Below are 16761 nucleotides of genomic sequence, written 5' to 3'. Positions count from 1 at the left end.
TTCGGTCTCACAGCTCGCACCCCCACTGTTCCCTCACCACGTGTCAGCCACCTTTTTTGTTCCTTGAAAACATCAAGGTCATTTCTGGCTTCATTTTTCCTCTTTCCTCAGATCTTCATATGTCTGACTTGTTCTTGTCATTTGGATCTCAGCTCAAAGTCCCATCCTTGAAGAAGTGGTTTCTGACTACCTACTCAAAAGCAGTTCCTCTTCCCTACAAGCCTATGGTGAGATTGCTTCACTCTGCTTGTTTTTTCTCATAGCACCTAATCACCGCATGAAAAAATTTAACTCATTTATTTGATAACATGGTTATTGTGTGTCTCTCCCATTACAGAAGGTCATGAGCTCAAGACCTAGCCTGTACCCCTTAAGAGAGAGTCTAGCAGTTGAGGGGAGCCTCGGTGAATATTGGCTGAATAATTGAACGAAGGCTGATACTAAAACTAGAGGAAGCTTTTTCGGAAGGGTCCTCGTAAAGGGACACAGCCGCATAACAGGTGTGTTCTGAGCAGCGTCCTTACAACAGTCACTGTGAGGCGTCTCCACAGACTCTTTCATTGTTTTAAGATTTATTTTTTCATTTCATTTTATACTTGGCTGCACTGGCTTTTCATTGATACACGCGGGCTTTCTCTAGATATGATAAGTGGGCGCTGCTCTCTAGTTGTGGTACATGGGCTTCTCATTGCAGTGGCTTCTCTTGTTGCAGAGCACAGGCTCTAGGCGTCAGTGTTTGTGGCCTGTGGGCTCAGTAGTTGTGGCTCATGGGCTCTAGAGCATAGGTTCAATAGTCGTGTCACACAGGCTAAGTTGCCCTGCAGCATGGGGGATCTTCCTGGAGCAGGGACTGAACCCATGTTCCCGGAATTGGCAGTTGGACTCTTAACTACTGGACCACTAAAGAAGTCCCATCTCCACGGACTCTTAATTAGTATCAGGTCAGCTCAGAGCAGGGAACAAGGGGAACCCACCAGGAGTAGTTTTATCTGTACTTTATCCAATTCTCCTTTCTCTCTGACTGCAGTCGCACTTGCTGCAACCAAAGACAATTATGCCATCCTCAATGGATTCAGATAAGAGTTCGCTGCTTGGGTTTTTTTTTTTCTTTTTGCTGCTTGAGGCAGTTGTAAAATAACTTAATGTCGCTTTTTACAACTGTGTATTCTATAGTATTTTTTTCATTTGGTGAAATTTTAACTGTTAATGTTTTTGGCATTGTGTTTTGATTTTCTTTAAAAAGAAAAAAAAAAAAAGAAAAAAAAAGAGTTTGCTGCCATTTTCTGCCCCCAAAAAATCATTTTTATCAATGGGAAAAATTCTACAAATTTGCATGAAAGTGTTGAGCAGAGTAGTGCTAGTGACTCAGATTAGTTTCTTAAGGGATCTGTCTGTGCTTTCTGTGGAAAATAGACTCCAGGTGCAAGCATTGGACTGAGAGGTCAGTTAGGAGGCCACAGTGGAGTCCAGAGTGATGGCGGCTTAGACCAGTGTGGCTACAATGGGGGCAAAAAGAAATGTTTAAAATAAAATTGATAGGGTTTGCTAATGAATTGGATATAGGGTATAAGCGAAGAGGGAAGGAACAATGTCTCCCAAGAATTTTAGTTTGAGTAATTGAGTGAAAGGTGGTACCATTTTGTTGATGTAGGATGCTGAGAGAGGAGGGTTGGTTTGGGTTTTTTTTTTTCTTTATTGTTGTTGTTATTGTTTTGTTCTTTGGTTGGTTGGTTGTTTTTTTGTCAGGGGAGGTGTTAAGAAATGTTAAAAGAGGGAAGTTAAATGAGAAGCTCTAAAATAATCCACTTCTAACAATATAAGTTATTCCAATGTAGAAGAAAGAGGATGGCATCTGAAGAAGTTCATGTAGTTACAGGGTTTGTTATTTAACAAATGCAGATTTTTTAAGTCAAAAAAGTAGTTAGAATGGCAAAGAACTATGCCCATGCATTGCACAAATTTCATTTCTTAGTTTTTATATTATATTGTAGTTAAGTAAGATGTACTGTTGGGAGACACTGAAAGAGTGGTACTTGAGATCTCTTTGTATTATCTTTGCAATTTCCTGAAATCAATCATTATTTCAAAATAAAAAGTTTTAAAAGTTACTCTTGTTCAAGAGGAAGAAATAATAACAGATACTTTAGAGGTTTGGGTTGAGTACAAAGTATTGTGAATCAGTACTGTGATGTGGGTGACAAACTAATGTTGATGCAGTTAGGATGAAAAGAAGTAAAAAATTTCCGAAGAGGGACTGTATAAATACCAGTCTGTTATGTGCAGGTCAGTCCACATCTGAAGTGGTAAATCCAGTTCTGGGTATCACACTTCCAGACTGACAACCACACTGAATGACAGCTAGACAAAAATACCCAGAATGGGGCAGCCCTGTCATATAAGAAATAGTTGAGAGAGGCTAATTTATCTACCCAAGAAAACTGCAGACCTCCGTGAGACATAACACGTGTCTTCAAATACTTGACAGACTGTCATTTGGCAATCAAATTTAGATGAATCTTTGACATCCCTTAGCTGCAATAAACTTACACTTTCTCTTCATAAAATGCCAGAAGTATTTTTAAAGAACACTTAGAGAAGCCATTTTAGCCATGCTAAGATTTCTGATTTTTTAAAACAATGGAAGCAGAATAAATCTGGAACATCAAAACGGTCTCCTACCTGAGTCTTTTAACTGTTAATTTCATTTGATTTGAAACTGTTCCTAATTTTAAGGACTCTCCACTTTATTACTGCCACTTTCAAGCATTTCTTCCTGCCACTGTCAAAAGAGCTTTTAAGATATAAGATCTATAACTCAGAGGTCTATCAGCCTTTCACATGGAACCAAGAAGTTTTATATTTGCCTTGACTAGCAAAGATGGGAGTATAGCACTTTTCCTATTTCTCCTGATCTGTGGATGGAAAAGAAGATGGATTTAATACTGCGAGCTTAATATTGACACCTCTTAATATTAGCTTATACACTGCAATGAAGTTGAGATAGAAATTTAAGAAGAAAGAAATAATAAAAGGCTACAAAAAGTATGATTTAAAACCCAATGAAGAGAATCTTGCAGACGCTGATTTTCATATCCCGATTGTGACAAAGGCAGTAATTACGCATTCTCACTATTGTGTGCCTGTTCAGTCTGCTGAAGAATTTTTCTAATTCTGACCCCCCACACACAGAAAAAAAGTCAAAAACAAAAATGTTGAGCATCATCATGAACCAGAAACTAAACACAGAACATTATTCTTCTTTTCAACAAAACCAAAACCCTTGTTACACCTGGAATGGGGACTGATTGTGGTTCTGGGTGGTAGCTGTCTTACGGTCTTGTGCCATTTGCATCATCACTGGGAACAGGCAACAAGCAAATTAAATAAGTAGAGATATAACTTGTTAGATGAGGCAAGTGTTATATAGAGAAAAATAAACTAAGAAAGGAGATTAGGAGATGCTGAGATAGAGGCCTAAAAGTGAGAGAGTAAGATAAGCCTAAAAGATCAGAGAGACGAGCAGTTCAGGAAGAGTCCTGGAAGTGTGCCTGGCATGTTCCAGGCAGAGTTAACAGCATGAGAAGTCACAGAGAACCTTGCAGGCTACTGTAGGAACTTTGGCTTCTGCCAGTGCCAAGAGGATCTGGTGGAGTTTGAGAGGAAGAGTGACCCAATCTAAAGTATAGTTTAATAGGAGCGCTCTGACTGCTACATTGAGAATAGATTGGATGACCTGGGAAGGGAAGTCATAAGCAGAAGAGGAGCAGTCAGGAGACTGTTGTCATGATCTGGATGAGAGCTAATGATGGCTTGGGGCCCAGGGACAGTGGTTGAAATGGGGAGAAGTGATTGCATCCTGGGCTCCATTTTGAAGGTCAAGTTAGCAGGTTTTTCTGATGGGTTTTTGTGGGATGTGAGAGGAAGAGGAGTGTCAAGGAAGGGTGAAGTTGCCATTCACTGAGAGAGGAAGACGGGCTGGGGGAGAGAAAGTGTGGGAGATGGAGGCTGTCAGAATCTCCCTGCGGGATGCTTGGCTGGATATGCCTTGGGTCAGGGGTCCCCCACACACAGGCCACAAACCTGTGGCGTGTTAGGGACCGACCACACAGCTGGAGGTGAGCGGCAGGCGAATGAGATAAGTTTCATCTGTATTTACAACCGCTCCCCATCTCTCGCATTACCGCCTGAGCTCTGCCTCCTGTCAGATCAGGGGTGGCATTAGATTCTCATAGGAGCACTTGAATTCATCCCATAGATCATCCCCTAACCTCCATGGAAAAACTGTCTTCCAGGAAACTGATCCCTGGTGCCAAAAAGGTTGGGGACCTCTGCCTTAGATATCCAATTGGAGGTGACAAGCAGGCAGTCAGATATATGAGGCTGGAAAGCATGTCGGTACCAGAGGTATAATTGGGAATGGGTCAGTATTTAGATGGTAAGTAATCTGTATATTGTCACCTTGCTTATTTAACTTATATGCAGAGTACATCATGAGAAACGCTGGGCTGGAAGAAGCACAAGCTGGAATCAAGATTGCTGGGAGAAATATCAATAACCTCAGATATGCAGATGACACCACCCTTATGGCAGAAAGTGAAGAGGAACTCAAAAGCCTCTTGATGAAAGTGAAAGAGGAGAGTGAAAAGGTTGGCTTGAAGCTCAACATTCAGAAAACAAAGATCATGGCATCTGGTCCCATCACTTCATGGCAAATAGATGGAAAAACAGTGGAAACAGTGTCAGACTTTGTTTTTTTGGGCTCCAAAATCACTGTGGATGCTGATTGCAGCCATGAAATTAAAAGACGCTTACTCCTTGGAAGGAAAGTTATGACCAACCTTGATAGTATATTAAAAAGCAGAGACATTACTTTGCCAACCAAGGTCCGTCTAGTCAAGGCAATGGTTTTTCCCGTGGTCATGTATGGATGTGAGAGTTGGACTGTGAAGAAGGCTGATCGCCGAAGAATCGATGCTTTTGAACTGTGGTGTTGGAGAAGACTCTTGAGAGTCCCTTATACTGCAAGGAGATCCAACCAGTCCATCCTAAAGGAGATCAATCCTGGATGTTCATTGGAGGGACTGATGCTAAAGCTGAAACTGCAATACTTTGGCCACCTCATGCGACGGGTTGACTCACTGGAAAAGACTCTGATGCTGGGAAAGGTTGGGGGCGGGAGGAGAAGGGGACGACCGAGAATGAGATGGCTGGATGGCATCACCGACTCTGTGGACATGGGTTTGAGTGTACTCCGGGAGTTGGTGATGGACAGGGAGGCCTGGCGTGCTGTGATTCATGGGGTCGCGGAGAGTCGGACACGACTGAGCGGCTGAACTGAACTGAATCTGCCTATGATGTTGAAGACCTGGGTTTGATCCCAGGGTTGGGAAGATCCTCTGGAGAAGGGAATGGCTACCCACTCCAGTATTCTTGACTGGAGAATCCCATGGACAGAGGAGCCTGGCAGGCTACAGTCCATGGGGTCGCGAAGAGGCAAACATGACTGAGCGACTTTCACTTTCTACAAAGACCATAGTCACTAGACTGGATGAAAACTCTAAGGACAAGTGTCGAGAGAAGAGAGACGTGGCCCACTGCCTGAGCAGCATTCGGCATCGGGGAACTAACTAGAAGGAACAGGACGAAGGGAGGAGAGAAGCCTGGAGGCTGTGGGTCCTTCGTTCCCCCTTGCTTCTCTCCCTCCAACTCTCGTTCTCCTTCTTCACTTTCCACCTCTCTCAGCCTCACCTCCTTCAGCCCCACTCTTAGACACTAACAAAGACGTTTTCTATCAGAGTGCACAAGCCGAACAGATATTTACCAGCTAAACCCTATCCTATTTAATTGGGTGATTCTTTTTAAAAAGGCTGACAGATCGCTCCTAGGTGCATTAGTTACACTGGGTGGATCAGCCAGAACAAGTTGCTCAGCTCTGTGTGTCCACCGACCTGCCTGCCAAGTAGTGTTGAAGATGTTCTCATTAGTGTTGCCGTTGTTATTGTTCAGGGAGGCTTCAGCCCTCAGTGCACCCCTCCCTCCTGCCTTCTCCCACTCCACCCCCTGATCCAGAGGCCAACAAATGCTCACATCATTTCGCTTTGGTCCAGCTGCCAGGCTGGGGAACAGATGTTGTATTGTTAACACCAAGAAGAGAACAAACAGCCCCGCTCCTCTGTGTTCTCCCACCTCCCCCTCCATCCCCATTTTAGTTCCCTGGTGAAAATGGGCAAACAGTGTTGGGGGGAGGTGAGGATGGGGCTCCAAGTAAGTAATGCCATCCTCCCCAGCCAGGGCAGAGCCCCGGCTGGAGGCGCACGGAGCGTTCTGCCCAGCCCTGTTTACAGCAGACACGAGTTCCATCAGCTGAGAGGCTGGCTCGTGGCTGGTGACGTGAAGATACTCACACTGAGCGGGCCATTGAGAGAAAGGAGACAATGACCCTCTTCTCCGTGTAGCCCCAGTAACCCGTCTACCTGTGTTTGATGAGCAAAAGCGGTGCCCAAAAGACAGTCCCAAGGAAATGATTTCCTAGCTGAGGTCTATCTCTGTGTCTGCTCATTTCTCCTTTAGAAACTTTTAAGAGGTGGAGGGACCTGGACTATTTTCTGGAGACTAGAGGTTTAAATTCTTCTGATTTTTTTTTCATTCTTTTGCAGACCATTTCCTCAGGTTCAGGGACATTTTGGGGTGCAGGGGTGGAATAAACATGGACTGTTGAGGGCCACGGCTAGAGATGAAGCAGGGCATGGGACTGAGGAGGCCAAGTGCGGGGCAAAAAGGTGTGCAGGGCCATGACGACCAGGCTGAGTAGTTGGAACTTCCTTGAAGTTACTAAATGGCAATGAACAGATTTTTGACAAGAGAGTGATGTACAGGAAGATGATATTTCGTCTGTGAAGGACAGATGGGAAGGAAGAGCTTGTTAAGAGGCTGCTGTAAGAATCTGGGTAGCAGACAGCAAAGACCCCAAAATTCCATTAGAGTTGGTTCAGCTGTTGTCAATGAGGTGAAATCAACAGGGCTTAGGAACCAACTGGGTGTGGAGAAGGGATGGCTGAGGAGAGGGGATGGCTGAGGATGACTATGGTTATAGTGAGAATGTACCGGTTCTCAGCCCTGACAAGGTTATGCCCATCCATCCTCCTGTATACATCATTCAAAATAAAGTAGGCGTAAGGAAGTGGGATGGAGAAGGAAATGACAACCCACTCCAGTATTCGTGCCTGGGAAATCCCATCACAGAACTTGGCGGGCTATAGTCCATAGGATCGCAAAGAGTTGAACACAACTTAGCGACTAAACAACAAGAAAGAGGGGAAGGAGACTTGGGATAAATTGGGAGATTGGCATTGACATATGTACACTATTGATATTGTATATAGAGTAGCTGGGCTTCCCGGGTGGCTCAGTGGTAAAGAATCCACCTGCCAAGCAGGAGATGTGGGTTTGATCCCTAGGTCAGTAAGATCCCCTGGAGAAGGAAATGGCAACCCACTCCAGTATTCTTGCCTGAGAAATCTCATGAACAGAAGAGACTGGCAGGCTGTGGTCCATGGGAGTCAGACATGACTTAGTGACTAAACAACAGCAACATAAAATAAATAACCAATGAGAATTGATATAGCTCAGGAAACCCTATTCAGTGCTCTGTGGTGACCTAAATGGAAAGGAAATTCAAAAAAGAAGGGGATATATGTATACATGTAGCTGATTCACTTTGTACAGCAGAAACTAATACAACATTGTAAAGCAACTGTTCTGTTGTTATTTAAGTCATATCCAATTCTTTGTGACCCCATGGACTGTATAGTCCACCAGGTTCCTCCATCCATGGGATTCTCCAGGCAAGAATACTGGAGTGGGTTGCCATTCCCTTCTCCAGGGAGCTTCCTGACCCAGGGATAGAACCCACATCTGTCTCCTGCATTGGAGAATCCTCCTTGGTGAATTCTTTACCACTGAGCCCCCGGAAAAGCAACTATACTTCAATAAAAATTAATTTTAAAATGTTTTTAAAGTAAGTGTAAGGAATTTTTTAAAGTTTGTTTTATTCTAGAATGGCTTACTTGACACTTTTTTAAAAGCAGTGAACACTTTCCAAATAATTCCTTGGCACCCTGTTTTCTTGGTATTTCAAGCACGTACATTTCCGTGCTTGTTGGACAAGCCAACACGGGAGAGAGTTGAGAAATTCATGTTTGGGCCACTAGGTGGATGGCACGCCTCTCACAAAGAACAGTGAAGCAGGAAGAGAAGAAGCAAGGGCAGAGTGGGGCTGATGAGCTCAGCCTTGGACTTGAGTGTGAAGTATCAATGGAGACAGACACTGCCAGAAGGCAGCTGATTAGATGAGTCTGGAGCGGAGATGGTAGAACTGGGCGTCATCAGCACTCATGGGGCAGAGTCATGGGAGAGGGTAAGGTCATTTAGGGTGAATGTGTGGAGGGAGAGGGAAGAGAGCCTGGAATAAAACCTGCAAGAAACTGGCATTTTAGTAATTGCACAGGAAAAGGAGTCTGATGAGGACTATCTAGGAAGATGAAAGAAAATTCAGAAGGCAGTAAAGCCTCAAAAGGCTAAGGAACAAAATAGATTTAAGAAGTAGGAAATAATCAATAGCATCAAATGCTGTAGCCTGATGCAAGTCAGATAGGAGGATGAAAGCACTGATTAGCATCACTGCATGTAATATCAAAGAGGTCCCTGTTTAATTAGGTCCCATTTGTTTACTTGCGTTACTCTGGGAGGTGAGTCAAAAAGATCTTGTTATAATTTATGTCAGAGTGTTTTTCGTATGTTTTCCTCTCTGAGTTTTATAGTGTGTGGTCTTACGTTTAGGTCTTTAATCCATTTAAAGTTTGTTTTTGTGTATAGTGTCAGATAGTATTCTAATTTCATTCTTTTACGTGTAGCTCTTTGGCCACCTCATGTGAAGAGTTGACTCACCGGAAAAGACTGATGCTGGGGGGGATTGGGGGCAGGAGGAGACGGGGACGACAGAGAATGAGATGGCTGGATGGCATCACCGACTCAATGGACATGAGTTTGAGTGAACTCCGGGAGTTGGTGATGGACAGGGAGGCCTGGCGTGCTGTGATTCATGGGGTCGCAAAGAGTCGGACACAACTGAGCGACTGAACTGACTGACTGAACTGATCCAGTTATCCCAGCACCGCTTATTGAAGAGACTGTCTTTTCTCCGTGTATATTCTTTCCTTCTTTGTCATAAATTAGTGACCATAGGTGTGTGGATTTATCTCCGGGCTTTCTATGCTGTACCATTGTGTGTGTGATACATGTATACAATGGGATGTTACTCAGCCATAAAAAGGAAATTGAAAAGGAAAAAGGAAAGTGAAATTGGGTCATTTGTAGAGATGTGGGTGGACCTAGAGTCTGTCATACAGAGTGAAGTAAGGGAGAGAGAAGAACAAATATCTTATATTAATATATATATATATGTGTGTGTGTGTGTGTGTGTGGAATCTAGAAAAATGGTACTGATGAACCAATTAGCAGGATAGGATGCAGACAGAGGGGACAGACAGAGGGGACGGTGGGAGATTAGGACTGACATATACACACTGCCGTGTGTAAAACAGATAGCTAGTGGGAACCTGCTGTACAGCACAGGGAGCGCAACTCTGTGCTCTGTGATAACCTAGAGGGGTGGGATGGGTGGGGAGGCGGTGGAAGGGAGGTCCAAGAGGGAAAGGATATATGTATACATATAGTTCCGTTTCCGTTTCGTCGCTCAGTCGTGTCTGACTCTATGCGACCCCGTGGACTGTAGCCTCCCAGGCTTCTCTGTCCATGGGATTCTCCAGGCAAGAATACTGGAGTGGGTTACCGTTTCCTTCTCCAGGGGATCTTCCCGACCCAGGGATCAAACCTGGGTCTCCCGCATTGGAGGCAGACGCTTTAACCTCTGAGCCACCTAATTCACTTTATTGTATAGCAGGAAGTAGCACAACATTGTGAAGGAATTATACTCCAATAAAAATACAAAGAGGTCACTGTTGACCTTTATTGTTGAGGGTGATTCCTAAGGAGTGGTATATGTGGAAGGATGTGTGAGAAGCGAATGAAATGATAGAAAAGAGGTAATGAGTTTACCCTATTAGCGGCAGCTATAGAAAAATGGAAGCTTGAGGTTGAGACCGAATTTTATGAAAAGATGGCACAGAATATATTAAAACCATATTTATACCTGCCAGACAAATACATCAAGACCCACCAGATTCAGGGGCAGAGTGGGAAGCTTTAACACATAAATGAATTCTAGGGGAAGACTTTTCTTTTCATCACCTATCGGCTACAGAGCATCAGCTGAGGCAATGATTTTGCTTGGCTTGAATGTGGTATTAGGCAAGTTGGACAGTCGTTTGTCAGACATTTATTACACATGCTAGTTATTGCATGAGCTGCTGTGGGGGATTCAGAAACAATGAGCTCAAGAGGCTCATCGCCTTCTGGAGAGAGAAAACTTATGTCAGAGGCTATAAACCTATAGTGTGAAGCACCTGTTCTATTTGTCCTATGTAGTATTTTTATAAAATTGAACCATCATTTTAAAAGATCACATACAAAGCTGGATATCTGGCTTCTCTCAAAAAACTAGAAGATATATGACCCTTAACCTGCATTACTGCCAGGCAGTGGTTGACTGGAGTGAAGGTGTGACTGCCCATTACTGAGAACATCCATTCTCTAGTTCCCTCCCTTGCTTGCTGCTGCTGCTGCTGCTGCTAAGTTGTTTCAGTCGTGTCTGACTCTGTGCGACCCCATAGATGGCAGCCCACCAGGCTCCTCCATCCATGGGATTTTCCAGGCAAGAGTACTGGAGTAGGGTGTCATTGCCTTCTCCCTCCCTTGCTTAGAACTCTTTATTAGCTGACTCATAGAGAAGATGTCATTTACATTATCTGCCAGCCCTTGGGAGTCATTTGTCTTTGTGACTGCCCCTGAGGACAACCCAAGTCATGCATGAAGCACTTCATGCTAGAATGCGTGAGGCCAATAGCTATGTTACAGGTATTCAGGAAAGGAAGAAATGAGTAGAATTAAATAATTAAGCAAAGCTTCTCAGATTTGGTCTTGACAAGTATGTAGGATAAAAATAGATGGTTGGATGAATGAATGATTGGGTAGAGGAAAGAGAGCAAAGCATTTCCCTTGGGTTCCAGGATGGACTTGATGCATGTGTATGGCGTGCCATAGCTGGAATTGAGGGAGCACAGATCTGGCACTTTTCCTTTAAAATATGAAAACTTATTTTCAGAGCAGGAAGAAGACATTTTAATTGAAGACAGTGGTATCTGTAATTTCTCCATTCTCATTTGACTGTCTTCTTGTAGACAGCTTGCTGGTCAACAGCAATGATCCTATAGTGATATTGCAGTGTGCAGCTCACTTGAAAGTTAAACAGAAAGGTCATTTAACGTTAGGATTTTATATCTATATAGTCCACTCTTGCTTGGCACAGTTGCTTCAATCTCAGTTCCCTGGGTAGTCGTAACATCCAAATCCCCTTTCTTTTAATCTTTTCCATTGTTTGTGCCCACCCCCAGAAAGGGTGCTCTTCAGGCTCAGTGAGCTGCAGTTCCAACCTTGCATCCAGTTTCAAGTTTTGGACAGCATTTGAAACGACCTCAAAAGGATAATCACTTATTAATCCCTTTGATGATTTCTAAAGTTTAAGAATGAAAGAAAGAAAAGTCACCCTAAATAAAAGGGAAAAGCACTGAACTTATATCATGCTACTTCAGTGACCCTTGTCTCAAGGATCTGGCCTTTGCACTGAATTTTCTGCATTCTGAATATGACTAGCTATGTGTGAAAAAGCCCACTTGTCACTTGATGACCATAAAATGTAGCCTACCAGTTGACAAACCTCACTCTTAAATAAGCATAGCAATCAGATGCTTAAGGAAGCCCTCCGACATGAAAAATAAAGATAACAACAGTAATAAAGCAACTTGGAGAAGCAGAGGCAGTGCAGAAAGCAGAAAATACCATGACTATATAATCAGTGTCTTCAGAGAAGTGAGGGAAAGTTTATATCCATGAAACAAGATTAAGATGCAAAAACAACAGCAAAAGAAATCATGAAAATAAGAAAAAGTGCTCGAGAACTAAAGATACAGTAAACTCATTGGAAAATGTAAAGACAAAAAACCAACTTCCAAAAGGTAAGGGAAAAAGTGTACAGTGATGGGTAAGAAGATGTTTTTTTTTTAAGTTAGGGAATCAATCCAGGCAGTTATTTTTCTGAACAATTATAGATCCAGAAAGGAAAAAAAAAGGAAAAATAATAGAGAAGAAATTATCAAAGATGTGTTACAAGAAATGGAGGAATAAATAAAAGCTTCTATGTAAAAATGTTACAAACAAAGCAATGGGAAATAAGAATAGCAATAAACTTCTCAACATCAGCACTAGACTAAGCTAATAGACAAAAAAAAATTTTTGAAGGAAAATTATTTTCAACTATTCCCAACTAAATGTGATCATAGAGTAGACATTTTCATATGAGCATGATTTCAAAGCACTGCCTATGTATGCTTTCTCAGGAATTCTTGGTGAATGTGCCCCACCAAAAGGAGGGTGTCAACCAAGAAGGGTAAAGGCATGGAATCCAGGAAACAGGAGATGCAACAGAAGAGAAAGATGAAGGGAATTTTTGGCATGACTATGAAGGGAATTCCCTTGTGGTCAATTTTGCAGTGAACCTGGAAAACAAGCCCGAAGAGGAGCTGGAGGACAGGGACTCCTGGAGGAAGAGCTGCAGGAGAAAGTGAAGTTAGACACAGGGCAGGCTTCAAGACGAATGCAGAATTGTCTCCATCCTCCACTGACACCTGGTTTGACCACGTGGAAATTTATGCACAGTGACTGTTGAATGGTGTAGGGAAATTTAGCCATAGATACAAATATAATTGAAGAAGGAGGAGAGGAAGAGGAAGTGGAGAAGGAGGAAAGAGGAAGAAGAGGAGGAGGAGGAAGTAGGCTATAATGAGTGACCTGAAAAAGCAAAAGGTTGAAATCATAGGCCTCAGGCTTGGCATGCAGTCTTTCAGTGATGATAATAACCTAAACCCTGAATATTGTTTTTAATTCTCTGTTGGAAGAATTGGACGCACTAGAGAAAGAAAAGAGGGTATGAGAGATCTAATACCTCATTTACAGTAAAATTTTAAAAATAAATCATGAATCAAGTGACAGCAGAATTAGCATATTATTTTAAAATTAAGAAGCACATATCATAAGAAAGAGCTGAAAGACTTGAATACAATTGCCTCTAGGGAGCCGGATGTGGGGGAGGTAGTCAGGAGGCCACTGGACTGCTGGGTTGATAAGTATCTAGCACGTTTGACTTGTTTCAACTCAGGGTCTGCCTATGTTGCTTTGATTAAATTTTAAATTACTATCAGAAATAAATAGTAGCCCCAAGGCAGCTTTAGAATAACTGTGCCTACCAAGATGAGTGCTTGGGAAGATAATGACTCACTTAGATGCATCAGTTGCGCATCTGGTATCTTATCAAACAGTTACCAGCCTGGAGTTACAGTTTTATGTACAGTCCCCCGTGCAAACACTTGCCCAGTGTGCTCAGGGAACAGCTGCTTCTGCCAGTCCTTGTTTTGGGAAGAAGGAAAGTGGATGAGTTAGACAAAAATAGCTGTCTGTGTGGGAAGAGATATTTTTACCTTCATCTTTAAGCCTGCTCCGTGTACAGCTACTATGACAGAAGACTGAACGTTGAAGAATATTGAAGCCAACAACTAGTTCTCAGCCTCTTTCTGAGATATCCAGGCAAAGGTAGAGAAAAACAGAATGAAATATGCCAAGTTGCTGAAATTTATAGTATCGTTTTCAAGTAAAAACTGTCAGGTTGCTACTCAGAAAAAAACACTCTACCCGAGGTGTTAGACTGCTTCACACTGAAAAGTTAAGTGTTAGAAAGGAACTTAGAAATCATCCAACTCAGCTATCCCCGGAGACTCAGAGAGGCAGAGACTGTCCAAAGCTACCCAGCTTACTTGTTTGAGAACAAGATCCAGAACCCTGGATGAGACTCCATACTGCCTACCTCAGAGTCTGACTTGTAGCCTTCAGATACATAAATAGATACAGATTGTAGGGCATGGTCGGGATCCGAATACGATTGTAATTGTAAAACTTGTGATCTTTCTGCCACTCCAAACTGCCTCACAGAGCAACACCAATAAAAGGAGAGCTATAAAAACCTAACAAATCAGAAGTTTATCTCTCTGCCTGAACTACCAGCTTTTAGGGTTTAAGCGGTCCATTCATTCAACAATGACTTATTGAGCACCCACTGTGTCCTTCCAGATAGAGGTGGCTAGTGGACAGGGGGATGCTGGGGTTTGAGGTGAGCGATTTCAGAGTCATTGACGCAGTTCGGTGGCGCTCACTGTCACTCTGAAGAATGAGATTGCCCGGGGAGAGTGAGCACACTGAAGAGAGAAGATGCCCAAGAAAGGATCCTAGGGAGAGCCGGCCTGAGGACAGGAAGACTCAAGGAGTAAACAGGGAGTGCCTGGAGCCTACTCCTGTCTCTGAGTGTCGGCTCTTCCATGTCTTACGTGCCTTAACTTGTTGCTTGTTTTTCTCCTGAGTATTAAATTTGTGTCATAGGTATGTGTAGCCAAGGCTAGAAGTACTAGAAGGAAGGAAGTGGGAGGATTTGAGAGTGAACAAAGGCATTCAGACTTCTCCAGGTTCGTCCTGGAGAAGTTAGTGGAACCCAGCACTGGACTTCCTGTGGAGAAGTGAGCTTCAGCCCACTCTGCCCCCTTCCGAGCACTGTGGCCACCAGCATGGGCCCCGGGGAAACCTGGGGAGGACAGGTGTTTCCTGGAAGGGTCAGTGGAAGGCCATCACCCTGCGGCCAGATGGGCCTGGTCCAGACCAGAGCATGTGCTGCTCAGAGCCATGTGGTATAAAGGTTGGGTAAACACGTCCTGTGATGAGGACAAGGACCAAGGAGGCTGGACAAGACCAGAAAGGTTATCACATGCTGAAAGCAAAGGGGAAAAGGCCTAGACATGAACCTTTCACCTCAGTTCAGTTCAGTTCAGTCGCTCAGTCGTGTCCAACTCTTTGCGACCCCATGAATCACAGCACGCCAGGCCTCCCTGTCCATCACCAACTCCCGGAGTTCACCCAAACTCATTTGCATCGAGTTGGTGATGCCATCCAGCCATCTCATCCTCTGTCATCCCCGTCTCCTCCTGCCCCCAATCCCTCCCAGCATCAGGGTCTTTTCAAATGAGTCAACTCTTCAAATCAGGTGGCCAAAGTAGTGGAGTTTCAACTTTAGCATCAGTCCTTCCAATGAACACCCAGGACTGATCTCCTTTAGGATGGACTGGTTGGATCTCCTTGCAGTCCAAGGGACTCTCAAGAGTCTTCTCCAACACCACAGTTCAAAAGCATCAATTCTTCGGCGATCAGCTTTCTTCACAGTCCAACTCTCACATCCATACATGACCACGGGAAAAACCATAGCCTTGACTAGATGGACCTTGGTTGGCAAAGTAATGTCTCTGCTTTTTAATATGCTATCTAGGTTGGTCATAACTTTCCTTCCAAGGAGTAAGCGTCTTTTAATTTCATGGCCGCAATCACCATCTACAGTGATTTTGGAGCCCAAAAAAATAAAGTCTGACACTGTTTCCCCTGTTTCCCCATCTATTTGCCATGAAGTGATGGGACCAGATGCCATGATCTTCGTTTTCTGAATGTTGAGCTTTAAGCCAGCTTTTTTACTTTCCTCTTTCACTTTCATCAAGAGGCTTTTGAGTTCCTCTTCACTTTCTGCCATAAGGGTGGTGTCATCTGCATATCTGAGGTTATTGATATTTCTCCCAGCAATCTGGATTCCAGCTTGTGCTTCTTCCAGCCCAGCGTTTCTCATGATGTACTCTACATATAAGTTGAATAAGCAGGGTGACAGTATATAGCCTTGACGTATTCCTTTTCCTATTTTGAGTTAAGTGTATTTCTCACAGAAATGTTGTTTTAGAAAAAATAGGGATTCTAAGTAGGAAAGTGTTGAGTTGTTCTAGAAGGAGTATTGGTTGTTAGCTTTTGATTAGGCCAAGATCCAGGAGATTTTATGAGCAAGAAGTTCCAGATCTCCTCTCTCATGTCCTAATTACGTAGGCCCTCCCTGGAGGCTCTCCCTGGCTGGGCCTTCATACCCAAAGGGAATTGAGAGAGCTGGAAAACACTGCAGTGGAGAAGAAAGAGCCCAGGTTTTGGAGCTTTGCAGCCTAAGTTTTAACCCCGACTTCAATAATTGATCAGTGTGACCTTGTGAGATTTATGTAAACTCCATGGGTCTTGGTTTTTTCATCTGAAAATGGGAATGGCATTTATCAAAGGATCAAAGGACCTAGTGAGATAGTATTTACAGAAAGACACCGAACTGAACCGAAGAACCAGTGGGTACTCAACCAGTGCTCCTTTGCCTCCTACTTGCTTCTGTTCATTTCCCCTTGAAAGCTACCCTTGATTGGGCAAGATAACAGTTAATAATCTTGGCTTCCCTCCAACTCCTTACAATTTAGACACATTTTCCAGATAGACAACGGTCTCGGGATGTTACCGTCGTGTCAACAACCTATTGCATCCTGAGCATTGCATGCGTCAGTCGTTGGATGTGAGCTAACATGCTTTGGTAACTCTCAGCTGTTCTCTGAGAAAACATTGCATTTCTGTCTATCATTAGAG

The 16761-nt window shown here is 43.5% G+C and overlaps 1 long non-coding RNA gene across 9 annotated transcripts in view; it reads right to left on the bottom strand.

Moving 5' to 3' along the window:
* Positions 1-16761, bottom strand: part of LOC129551311 (uncharacterized) — an 82981-nt gene that overhangs the window by 7146 nt on the left and 59074 nt on the right. The window lies entirely within an intron of this gene.

The sequence above is a fragment of the Moschus berezovskii genome, chromosome 17, assembly GCF_049115385.1.
Source record: "Moschus berezovskii isolate FMDL1 chromosome 17, NW_MosBer_1.0, whole genome shotgun sequence".
NCBI lineage: Eukaryota > Metazoa > Chordata > Mammalia > Artiodactyla > Moschidae > Moschus > Moschus berezovskii.
The sequence above is the reverse complement of the archived record's forward strand: the minus strand, read 5'-3'. Positions and strand labels throughout refer to the sequence as shown.